Below are 13,120 nucleotides of genomic sequence, written 5' to 3'. Positions count from 1 at the left end.
ACAACACCGCGCTAATATTAACCCTTTAAAAACCGAGCACATCGGTTTAATTTCTTACAAAAACACGAAAAAAAGTTGCGAATCACAAAAAAATTACCTAAAATTAGCAACATAAAAGAAGAAAATATATGTTCTTTAAAAACGAAAATAAAAAGGAGAGAAAAGTGACAAAACAAAAACAAACACACAAATAAATAAATACATATATAGATTAAATGTTTACTAATTATTATGATCATTTTTATAAAGTCCTCTAGACATTTTCCCTATTTTTTATTATTAACTTCTAATAATTACTCCTTTTATATCCCTCTTTAAAAAAAACCAATAAACCCTAATTTTCAGGTCACTTTGTTTTGCTCTTTAACGATAGTGTCTTCGTCTTTCCGTGTTTTTGTTTTCTTTATTTGTTTCGTGGCGTATGTCTGTGACATGTTGATGGTTTGTGGGGCGTTTGTAATATGATGAATCTTTTGTGTGGTTTTAATGATATAAATATAATTTAAAAAACAGCAAAAATAATTTTAAAAAATACATATAGACTATAGATAAAATAATTAATAATAATTATGATAATATGATATAAATATACTCTTCAAGACATTTTCCTTATTTTTTTGAGATTATGAACTTCTCGTAATTTCTTCTTCGTAACTAAGTTTCAGGTCATTTTCCCATCTTTTTTTCCTTTTTTAGGAAAAGAAATTTAAAATCCTGAATTGACGGAGAAATCAAGTTATTGTGCCAATTTCATCACCTTACTACAAGTCTAATTTAGTTTTAAACCAATTTACACATAAATTTGGTTTAAAATATCACACAATATTAATTTAATTTAATGACTGACCATCAGCGTGATGTTTGCAACTTAAAGATGTTTGAACTGCTGAAAAAAACATATTTTTGTTTTCAGCACCTTTTCATTGATCCACGTGAAGATAAACCTGCACAGACTGTGTTTCTGCTGCTGGACTGGTTGGACTGGGAGGGTGTGACGATGAGGTGAAGGAGAAAAGCCGCAGAGACACAGAGAGAGGAGCCGTGAGGGTCGTATTTCACGTCTGAGTTTTCACTTTCACTTATAAACATCGTCAAATTGGTTTGATTTCTTTCAAAAGCTTCTTTCAAAAGGTAATCAGCAACTTAAAATGCCCGGCAAATTGCAGAAAAAAAGTTAAAGTTGACAAAAAAGATCTGAAAATTAGCTTTAAAAAGGGAATCATAGGTAACTGTTTAAATAACAAGGGAACAAATATCAAGAAAAATATATTTATGATTATATATTTGAAATAAGGCTGCAGAATAAAATATATAATTATTTGTACTTTTTTTTTATTTTAGAACATTTTTTCTGGACATTTTGTTTTTGTTTGTTATTCTTCTCTTTTGATGCTGTTGTTAATTATTTCAGGTAATTTTCTTATAACTTTTTATGAATTTCTTGCTATATTTTTTGTCTATTTCTTGTGAAGTTGCTCATTGCCTTTATTTTTTTTCTTAAATTTTAATTTATTTTTTATTGTTGCTGTTTTATTGTTGTTTGTTTTGGGGTTTTTGTTCGCCTTTTCATTTTATAGTATATTATATTTGCCACAAACCACAAAAAAGACATTGTTAAAAAAAAAGCATAGATCTTCAAAATATGTATTTTTAAAGCTAGTGTATCTAAAACAATATTTATAATTTTCACAATAAATGGTGTATGCATTTTTTAAAGTCATTTCCCTTTTTTGTATTTTTTTTTAAAAAAATTAAGGTCATTTTCTTGTTTCTTTTTTGTTTTGCTAATTTTGGGGTGATTTTTTGCTCATTTCCTTTCCCCCGTGTTTTTGAAAGACAGTTGATCTGCTCTGGTTTCACAGAGTTAAGATATTAAGCATAACTCAAAATTAATATCAACTTTTGAACATTTATGCAGAATAAAGTGTCACTGAGTGTAAGAATATATATGTCAGCACTTCATATGTTTATATTTGTGTGAAATTTTGTCATAAATTTGTATGAATTCTTGAGTTACGGCTAAAAACATGTTTTGTGAGGTTTGTCATTGAGTCAAAGTCGATTGTTGTTCAAATTGGTTTGTGCCAAATTTTAAGAAATTCTGGAGATATCGAGTCGCCTACCTTTGGCTGAGTGACCACAGCTGTCACTTCCACTGATGAGCTTCGTCTAAAAGGTTACAGCTCCATGGACCTGGACCTGGACCTGCATCCACAAAGAGAACAGAAAAACTCGATGAGGTTAAGAATAAACAGCAAGACATGTGAGTGAAAAAAAAGGTTCACATCATTTTTGTTATTTTGAAGAGCAAAACTTTCAAGTTCAGTATCTTAAAAGTTCTCAGAAAGTCCACAGAACCTTATAATTAAAGAATATAACATTTCAAAACCTTATAATTAAAGAATATAACATTTCAAAACCTTATAATTAAAGTATATAACATTTCAAAACCTTATTATTAAAGTATATAACATTTCAAAACCTTATTATTAAAGTATATAACATTTCAAAACCTTGTTATTAAAGTACATAACATTTCAGTGTTTTTTATATATAATTTCAATATATGTTAAAACTTAAAATCACAAACATACACCACAAATATGTTGAAACTTAAAATTATATTAATAGTGTGATAGAAAGATTTACAAATGATTCAATGTAAAGATAAAAATATATTTTAAATATAAGGAGCTGAATCTTCTGTTCTGCTTTACATGTGAAATATTATGTATCAAATAAAAGTTTCTCCTCTGATCGGCACTGAGGTATAATTCAAATTACTACTTTAGTATTAATATATGATCTCTGTGTTGTTTGCATTTTATTTTATTGTTTTTATGCTGCCTTGTTTTTAACTATTGATTTTCTGAAGAACGCTTTGTAACCTTGTTAAGAAAAGTGTTATATAAATAAAGTTTATTGTTATTGTTATTATAATAATAAAAAATTAAAAAACATTTTTTTGCATGTTTTAGGTACATTTTGTTGCCAGTACTTCTGTGCTTTAACTTCAGTTAGATTCTGGACGTAAATCATCAGAATATTAAAAGCAGAGTGTTTGTTATGGAAATACCGTCTGATGTGTCCTTTTTTTGTTGTGTGTCTCTATCAGCCCTGAGGATCCTGTCCCCAGCTGTCTGTCCATGAAGAGTGAGCGGTCCATATCTGAGCCTCTGAATTTTAAACATGGACGCCAGTCTGCTGATGAAAAGTAAGAACTTAAGATGATACAGTTATTTTAATCAATAATGTAAAGATGTGGATCTGTTTTATTGGCTGAGTCGCTCTACGTCTGCACTGTAATTACTTTAAACTACTTTTATTTGAGAGTCTGAATTATTATATTTTTACATGTTTAGTGCCTTAACAACACCTCCAAAAATGTTCTGTCTAAAGCTTGAAAACAGCTTCCAGCTGAACATCAGCTCACCTTTCTGCTGACACTGAACCTCCGAAATCCAAGAGACCGTCCAGGAGGCGGCGCCATGCTGCACAAGGATAAAAACAAACAAAAAATCAATAAAGCTCTGTAATGTAAATCACTCTGACCACCAAAACCACAAAACTTTGACAGTTGAATGTTTTCACAATGTCTCTCTTTGGAAGGACAATAGAAACTTTGAGTAAAATGCAAACTTTAAGTTGAGATTAAACAGCAGGAGGCGAAATTTGTCCATTATCCATTATTTAAAACTAACTGAAACTAAAGTAAAACTAGGGTACACGCTCGGAAAACTTACGAAAACTAAATTAAAACTAGCAAACGCTCTCTGAAAGCAAACGCATACTTAACAAACTAGCAAACGCACTCTGAAAACTAACAGAAACTAAGCTAAAATTACCAACCACAGTCTTAAAAGTAACAGAAACTAAAATTAAGTTAGCAAACACACTGAAAAAGAAGGCAACTAAACTAAAACTAGCAAACATGCTTGGAAAATAAATGGAAACTTAACAAAAACCAGTAAACACGCTCTGAAACCTAACAGCAACTAAACCAAACTAAAACGAGTAAACGCGATCTGAGAGTCTGTACTTTCGAGCCTGAGGCCGTAGTACAATTAGTGATTTTGAGCACAGAACAAGTTTTACCATGATGTGACATTTTGCCAAGTAGTGAAGATATTTTTAACTCCACTCCATGAATCCCTTTAGTTTTAGTGATTCTCCTTCTCCGTTATCTTTTAGTTTTTTCACAGTTGATCAGGAGGCATCGGAGGTTCCTGTTGGTTACTCTGCCCAGCATCACACAGAACTGGACTCCATATTTGTGGTAGGTGAATGTACAACCGTTTTACTTAAAATACATACTTAATCAAACAAACATTCTGCTCTAAATGTTCTTTATGATGGACATCTTCGACCCGGTGCGAGTCCATGTGAACATTAGACGATATGTTTCATTATTCAAGTAATGACGACTAATTCTTGAAGTACTTTGTTCCAGCTGCTGGAGAAAAACATCATCAGTTTTGTGAAGAACGAGCTGAAGAGGTTTTTGAAGGTCCTGAGATCAGATCACCCAGAATACTTGGGCAGATGGAGTGAAGATGAGGAGCTGTTGGAGGATGAAGAGCAGAGGAGGAGCAGCAGGGAGGCGTTTCTGAAGATCACTCTGACCTTCCTGAAGAGAATGAAGCAGGAGGAGCTGGCCGACTGCCTGCAGAGCAGTAAGAGGGTTTTAATAACGTAACGGAAAGAGGAAGTTAAAGTTGAAAATACCTGAAACACGACATGATGAATCACCTCGAAGGATAATTTTATTCATGTATTAGTTTGTTTGGTTGGTTGAAAAACACAAATTCTCACACAAACATTAGGAAACATAAAAGAGTTGTAGAGGCCACCAAAAACCTAGGAGGACTTTCAGATGGCCTCAAGGAAGTTCTGGCAAACTGTTGCAGTGTGATACCCTGATAAGTGGAGCACACCCTCAAGTGCCCTTTTTTAAAAATTGGGAACCACCACCTTGGTCTTCCACTTCACTGGCACTGTACCCGACCTCCACGTGACATTAAAAGGGCAAGACAGCCCAACAATGTTCAAAGCCTTCAGTATCTCAGGGCTGAATCTCTTCCCATACTGGGCAAGGTACTCACGCTTTGAAATCGCCATTCTTATGGGTCTTCTTGAATCGCTCTCAGTCTGGCCCCTCCCATCGCACAACTTTGCCTTGGGAGACCCTACTGGGAGCTATTTGCCTTGGACAACACAGCTGCAAGGATCACTTTGGCAAGAATAGCTTACCAAATGAGAGAATTGGCATGAAAAAAACTGTCATAAGAGTAGCGGACCTTGCAAGAACTGGCATAAAATATTACACCAACAGAAGCAGGCCATCAGCTACTTTTTCAAAGCAGAATCACTCTGCTAGTTACTTTAGTCTTTTACATTTCCTGTAGTTTCCATTCAGTGGTGTTATTTGTTTTATGTTCTTTCAGGAACTCCTGACTTCTGTCGACGCAAACTTAAGTCTAATCTACAAAGAAAGTTCCAGTGTGTGTTTGAGGGCATCGCTAAAGCAGGAAACCCAACTCTTCTGAATCAGATCTACACAGAGCTCTACATCACAGAGGGAGGGACTGCAGAGGTCAATGATGAACATGAGGTCAGACAGATTGAATCAGCATCCAGGAAACCAGTCAGACCAGAAACAACCATCAGACAAGAAGACGTCTTTAAAGGCTCACCTGGACGAGACCAACCGATCAGAACAGTGATGACAAAGGGAGTGGCTGGCATCGGGAAAACGGTCCTAACACAGAAGTTCACTCTGGACTGGGCCGAAGACAAAGCCAACCGGGACATCCAGTTCACATTTCCATTCACGTTCAGAGAGCTGAATGTGCTGAAAGAGAAAAAGTACAGCTTGGTGGAGCTTGTTCATCACTTCTTCACTGAAACCAAAGAAGCGGGAATCTGCAGGTTTGAAGACTTCCAGGTCGTCTTCATCTTTGACGGTCTGGATGAGTGTCGACTTCCTCTGGACTTCCACAACAAGAAGATCCTGACCGACGTCTCAGAGTCCACCTCAGTGGATGTGCTGCTGACAAACCTCATCAGGGGGAAACTGCTTCCCTCCGCTCGCCTCTGGATAACCACACGACCTGCAGCAGCCAATCAGATCCCTCCTGAGTGCGTTGACATGGTGACAGAGGTCAGAGGGTTCACCGACCCACAGAAGGAGGAGTACTTCAGGAGGAGGGTCAGAGATGAGGAGCAGGCCGGCAGGATCATCTCCCACATCAAGACTTCCTGAAGCCTCCACATCATGTGCCACATCCCAGTCTTCTGCTGGATCACTGCTACAGTCCTGGAGGACGTGTTGGAGACCAGAGAGGGAGGACAGCTGCCCAAGACCCTGACTGAGATGTACATCTACTTCCTGTTGGTTCAGACCAAACTGAAGAACGTCAAGTATGACGGAGGAGCTGAGACAGATCCACACTGGAGTCCAGAGAGCAGGAAGATGATGGAGTCTCTGGGAAAACTGGCTCTTGAGCAGCTGCAGAAAGAAAACCTGATTTTCTACGAGTCCGACCTGACAGAGTGTGGCATCGATATCAGAGCAGCCTCAGTGTACTCAGGAGTGTTCACACAGGTCTTTAAAGAGGAGAGAGGACTGTACCAGGACAAGGTCTTCTGCTTCGTCCATCTGAGTGTTCAAGAGTTTCTGGCTGCTCTTCATGTCCATCTGACCTTCATCAACTCTGGTGTTGATCTCCTGACAGAGGAGCAGTCAGCCTTTCAGAGTGTTACACCAACAGCAGACAAATCTGCAGTGAAACACCTCTACCAGAGTGCTGTGGACAAGGCTTTAGAGAGTCCAAACGGACATCTTGACTTGTTCCTCTTTCCCTGCAGACCAATCAGGATCTCCTACGTGGCCTGCTCACTGGGACAGCAAATAGCTCACGTACCAATCAGGACACAGCTCTGTACATCAAGAGGAATATCAGGGAGAATCCCTGTCCAGCAAGAAGCATCAGTCTGTTCCACTGTCTGAACGAGCTGAGGGACCATTCTCTGGAAGACGAGATCCAACTGTACTTGATTTCAGGACGTCTCTCCACAGACAAACTGTCTCCTGCTCAGTGGTCAGCTCTGGTCTTCATCATACTGTCATCAGAAAAAGATCTGGACTTGTTTGACCTGAAGAAATATTCGGTTTCAGAGGAGGCTTTTCTGAGGCTGCTGCCTGTGGTCAAAGCCTCCAGCAAAGCTCTGTACGTGCACAGATAGTTAAATTGATTATATGGGTTTTTTAAATACAGAAGTGAGTTACTGTTTCATTGTTGTTTTTCCAGGTTGAGTGTTCGTAGGCTTTCAGAGAGAAGCTGTAAAGCTCTGTCTTCAGTTCTCAGCTGCCAGTCCTCTCATCTGAGGGAGCTGGACCTGGGTAGCAATAACCTGCAGGATTCAGGAGTGAAGACATTGTCTGCTGGACTGAAAAGTCCACAGTGTAAGCTGGAAACTCTGAGGTGAGATTAAGTTACACGTATTATTTTTGGTCTACCAGAGAAGAAGCCAAAAAGCCCAACAGTAGCATGTAAGACAGGATCATTGTGGGTCAGTTTGACAGTCTGCTGTAAGTCCTTGGGTCTATATCCAGTTAGTAAAACATTAGAAAGTAAATGAGGCAACAATCTGTACCATTAGGTCTTGCAGCTTGCCTGAGGCGATGTTGAAAGTGAGCTGACATTAATTTAACCCAAACCACGGATGCTGCACTTGTTTTCGCCACCACAGCAAGTCGCCTTTCAAGTAATCTCAAAGGCCTATTGAAAAAACAGCAATGACATTGGGCGCTTTTCCTATCTGAGTTGAAGTTTATCCAACAACTCAATGTAAAACAACTGTAAGATATTAGAAAAAGCTGCCCCAGTCCACAATCACACACTTTGTATGATCGGGGCCTTTTAGTTCAAGGCTTGGTCTCCTAAAATAGAAAATATTTCTATCTTTTTAACAGGTTATATCAAACCAGCCGCACAGAGGACTGCTGTCAGGAGCTCACTGCTGTTCTCAGCTCAGAGTCCTCCACTCTGAGAGAGTTGGACCTGAGTAACAACAACTTGCAGGATTCTGGATTGATGCAGCTCTGTGCTGGACTGGAAAGTCTGCACTGCAAACTGGAAACTATGAGGTCAGATCTTCAAGTTTGTCTCAATGGATTTGCAGCGTTTAGTTTTTTAAAAGTCCATGCTGGTTTCAGTGTTATATCCAATTTTAGTATCTGGTGTTTTTGATTCCTTCTAGGACCTGAGTTACATTTGGACCCCCTAAGGTCAAATCTTTGGGCCCTCGGTCTGTCCTTCATTCTCATTTTTTTCTTTACCTTTATTGATCCAGACTCAGCATCTGCAGTCTGTCAGCGAGAAGCTGTGAAGCTCTGGCCTCAGTTCTCAGTGCCCAGTCCTCCAGTCTCAGAGAGCTGGACCTGAATGGAAATGACCTGCAGGATTCAGGACTGAAGCTGCTCCTTGCCGGACTGGAGAGTCCACACTGTCAACTGGAGACTCTCAGGTTGGATTAATTTATTCATATGGGTTGTCACACTTTTTGAAAGGGTTGAGTGCCATTGTTGTTTAAGCATATTCTTTGTTATGGGCAACTTATTTTGAACACAGACATCTAATTAGAATTACTGCCTTGCAGTTGTATGCCTTTGCGAACCAGTCAAATTGCAGTTAGTTTCCATTCATGTCAAACATGGACGCTTCACACACATCTTCCCCTTGGTAGCACAAAAGATCTCTACAATCAGAGTTTCAAGATTAGTATCACCAATTCGATATCTGTTCCTGAGATACAATGTTGAGTAATGGCTAGGAAAGTGTTTTTGTAGAACATTATTTTCGATCACCAAATTCTTATCAGATTATTCTTGAGTAGACGTTTGTGTCAAAAAGAAAAAGGAAATTCCCTTTGGGTGTTCTTCAGATATTGCATTCGCGAAAATGGGACGTACGGAAGGGCAATCCCAGAACATAACGCCTCCAGCCACAGCTATCGCCAACACGGTAGTGTTCATAAATGGGACATGCCTCTGCAGGTGTCCGAGTTATCCTGAACATTCATGACAACAATGCTGGACGATCTCTCACCTTCACCTGCTTGCTTTTGATGTTCCTACCAGGGAAATGTTCCCTGTTCAAATGTTCATGATCTAGTCATTAAACCACTTCCTGTCTTATCTCTTCCTTTTTCTACCAGGTTGAATCAAACCAGCGTTACAGAGAAAAGCTGTCCGGAGTTGTCATCCACTCTCGGCTCCAACTTCTCCACTCTGAGAGAGTTGGACCTGAGTAACAACGACCTGCAGGATTCAGGAGTGAAGCTGTTGGCCCATGGACTGGAGAGTCCGAACTGTACTCTGGAGACTCTCAGGTCAGACTTGTCAAACTCTTCGACACCAACATTTTAATCTTGTCCTGCCCAGTCTTTTTCAGAACTGACCGTGCTTTTGGTGTAAGTGCACAACGCCAAAGGACACCTTTCATGTGTGCATGAAACACTGTTGGATGGCGTCAGGTTGAAACGCTGCTTGTAACGATGTAATATAAGGAGTGCGAGGGTGCCTCTAGGGTGGGTGAAAGGGTCGGTGGATGGGTCCAACAAACCTTGGACCTCTATGCAGGAGTCCAGTGTTCACTTCCCATCAGAATGTGATGGGGGTTTTTTTCTACACCTTACCATGTGCCTCCTTCCTCCAATTCTAAACATCTGTGTCAGTATGTCTGTTTGTTGAAGCCCCAGCCTTGGTTGCCATGTGTTTTTTTTTTCTCCAAACATAACCACATGCAGCGTCATCCCACCATTTGCATTTGTTGACATCACAGTAGCAGCATCTTGGAACGTCGACAGCAGATGCAGAAGATACCTAGAGCGTAATATGTAGACGCTAAAGTCTTCTGCAAAGCGGCAACATGTGACGAATTGCGATGAGAGCGTGTTGTCTTGTCTTGTCAATGAAAACGAAAGCTTTGCATTTGTGTGCAGTTTGTGTTTTCAGGCCCCCGAAACACCGTTATTGTTTGAATGGAAGCCCAAAACTGCGACAACAGTTTAACGTTTCATGCGAGAACCGTTGGCGTGTAAACGTCCTCTTAGTATTTGCTTCATGTGTGTGTTTGCAGGCTGTCAGGTTGTCTGGTCTCAGAAGAAGGCTGTACTGCTCTGGTCTCAGCTCTGAGCTCCAACCCGTCCCATCTGAGAGAGCTGGACCTGAGCTACAACCATCCAGGAGACTCTGGGGTGAAACTCCTGTCTGCCAGACTGGCGGATCCACACTGGAGACTGGAAACTCTCAGGTAGGACACGCAGAACATATATGACTCCAGCAAAATAATCTTTAGATGAGAGTGATTTTGTGCAAGTGATGTGACTTTTCTTGTGCCCTTTTTCAGGGTGGACCATGGCGGAGTCCAGAGGTTGAAACTGGGTCTGAGGAAGTGTAAGTTTGTTTGAGGCAATAAATTGGACATTGCAGGCTGATACAATAAAGGACTGATTTTATTTTATTGTTTCTTTTTAGATGCCTGTGATTTGACACTGGACCCAAAGAGCACACAAAGCTCCACGTGTCCAAAGACCTCAGGACAGTGACGGTGGAGACCAACGAGCACAAGTGTTCAGATCTTCCGGAGAGGTTCAACTGCTGGTTCCAGCTGCTGTGTAAGAACAGTCTGACTGGTCGCTGTTACTGGGAGGTGCAGCGGCGAGGAGCGGTGTATGTGGGGGTGACCTGCAGAGGGATCAGGAGGAGGGGGCAGGGTGTCGACTGCCGGCTTGGAGGAAACGATAAGTCCTGGAGTCTCTACTGCTCTGATGAGAACTACTTCGCCTGGCACGATGACAGGAGAGCAGCAGTTTGCACCGCCCCGTCGTCCGTGTCTCACAGAGTGGCAGTGTATGTGGACTGTCCTGCTGGGACTCTGTCCTTCTACAAAGTGTCCTCTGACTCACTGATCCACCTACACACCTTCTACTGCACTGCCACCGAGCCTCTCTACCCCGGCTTCAGATTCAGGTTCGGATACTTTGGGTCCTCAGTCTCTCTGTTGCAGATAGAAGACAAAATGTCCTCTCCTGAAGACAAAGACACTCACAGAAGGGACAAGTAACCCGGACACACCGGGCCTCATGCAGCAACATTATCCAAAATTTCTCTTAGATTTTGTGTTATGAGAAAAAGAAAAAGAAATCAGCTCCAGATGCACCAAACGTTTTTAACCATCCAAACCTGCTCTGACCAGGTGAGCGATGCATACTATCTACATAATATATGTAAGGGTCAAAACTATACGCAACTAATAAAAACAAGACGCCGCTATCTGAGAAAGAATACTTAATAAGAATCAAATGTGCAGAACCACAGCTAAAACCACACGGCAGCATATGAGAGTGAAAAATGCATCAGCATCATCGCCTGGATGGAGGCCGGACGATACAGCGAGGTGCGACAGAGAACAGCTGAGCTGCGTGTTTTAATGCTGAATAATTAATGTAAGAGTGAAATAAATGGCATTTTTGTCCAGAGTTCTGTGTTTACTCAACCCACATTTTTTAACATCAGCGACTTTCAGAAGTAACTGTAATAAATACATATCCCAGACTGTCAGCTGCTACACTCACACACTGAGCATGTATATAGCAGGTTGGAAAGCAGGTTTCATGTACAGAGCTGTATTCATGTGAATATTGGACAGTGCACAAAAAATAACAATGTTTAAAAATCAATGTTGCTGCAAATCATTGCCATGTCCCAGGCTGTAATAAGCAAAAAAATAAAATCAAATCTATTCAGCCTGTAGTTTCTTGAAAATAATCCCCTTTTTTTATCTACAAACAAAGTGGCATCACGACAAAACCCTGTCACTTAAAGGGTTAAAATCCTGAAAATTAGTGAATATTTTCTTTTTATGATTAGGGCTGATAAATTAAAAAAAACAACTGAATAATGTCATGTGCCCAGATACATATGGGTCAAACAGTAAATACTGAATTCTGGGCGCTCCTCCACGTTGTGTGGGGATGTAGCTCAGTGGTAGAGCGCATGCTTCGCATGTATGAGGCCCCGGGTTCAATCCCCGGCATCTCCACTTTTTACAGTTCGGAAGCGTCACAGATCACGTGGCCGATCACTTAAAAAAAAGTTGCATTGTTGAGCATCAGTCATTCAACAACATCACTGTCTTACTGTGTTGGTATTAACTGTACAATAATTTAGTCGTTAATCACCCGGATTTAAACACAGAATCAGAAACTTTTCCATATTTACGGTTTTAAATGTTTCTTTATAGCCGCCCTGACTTCACCCGCTTTTATTTTGAAGGTTACACAACCAAACCGGAAATCGCGTTTCCACATTTCTTTGTTCATTTTAGTTTCTGTTTCTCCTTTGGATTCTTATTTTAACTTGGGTTTTGACGGAATTTTGGTCGTACTTTCGTTTCCGATGTCGAAATAAATATTTTCCGTTAACGAAAAAATGGAAATGTAATGGTTCCACTGGGGCTCGAACCCAGGACCTTCTGCGTGTAAAGCAGACGTGATAACCGCTACACTATGGAACCTGCTGGCCTCCCAACACACTGCAACAAGTTTTAAACACGTTTAATACGTATTCTTTCAAAGAAGACGTTTTCATCGCACAAAGTCAGACTATTTCAACATGTTGGTGCTTTTACTGAAAAGAGAGTAAAGTTAAGTAAGAAAAAAATCTGCTTGTTTGTGGAAAACGTGTCAGACTTAAACTAACAATTAACTCCAGCAAGGTTAAATTTCACGCATTTTTCGCACATTTTTACATTGAAGCCAGAGAAAATAAAGTGTACTCACATATTAACGGCTGCAGACGAGCTCCTTTAAACAGGCAACTGAATGAGTTTCATCCCCAAATATTTCCATCAACCAGCAACCAAACTGAGCCAGCAGTTTAACCTTTAACCTTTAACCTTTAACCGCTTCACCTCTGAGCTGATTGGCTCCTGACACACCCCGCTGTCCAATCAGAGGGAACATAAAATATAAGTATTCCCTAAAAAAACAATTAATTCATTTATTTCTGATATAAATAAGACAATAATACATTTTTTAAAAATTGGCAAAAAGA

At 40.0% G+C, this 13,120-nt stretch overlaps 2 non-coding genes and 1 pseudogene across 2 annotated transcripts; 2 read left to right on the top strand and 1 right to left on the bottom strand.

The window, feature by feature from the left end:
- Positions 1-3,131: 3,131 nt before the first annotated feature.
- Positions 3,132-11,129, top strand: LOC121965588 (uncharacterized; annotated as a pseudogene).
- A 906-nt stretch (positions 11,130-12,035) lies between these two features.
- On the top strand, positions 12,036-12,107 carry trnaa-cgc (transfer RNA alanine (anticodon CGC)). Its single transcript has one exon. It is a non-coding gene; the product is annotated as a tRNA-Ala (tRNA).
- A 401-nt stretch (positions 12,108-12,508) lies between these two features.
- trnav-uac (transfer RNA valine (anticodon UAC)) lies at positions 12,509-12,581 on the bottom strand. Its single transcript has one exon. It is a non-coding gene; the product is annotated as a tRNA-Val (tRNA).
- Between the last annotated feature and the right edge of the window lie 539 nt (positions 12,582-13,120).

The sequence above is a fragment of the Plectropomus leopardus genome, chromosome 15, assembly GCF_026936395.1.
Source record: "Plectropomus leopardus strain MGB_pleo_1.0 chromosome 15, ASM2693639v1, whole genome shotgun sequence".
NCBI classification, from domain to species: Eukaryota; Metazoa; Chordata; class Actinopteri; order Perciformes; family Serranidae; genus Plectropomus; species Plectropomus leopardus.
The sequence above is the reverse complement of the archived record's forward strand: the minus strand, read 5'-3'. Positions and strand labels throughout refer to the sequence as shown.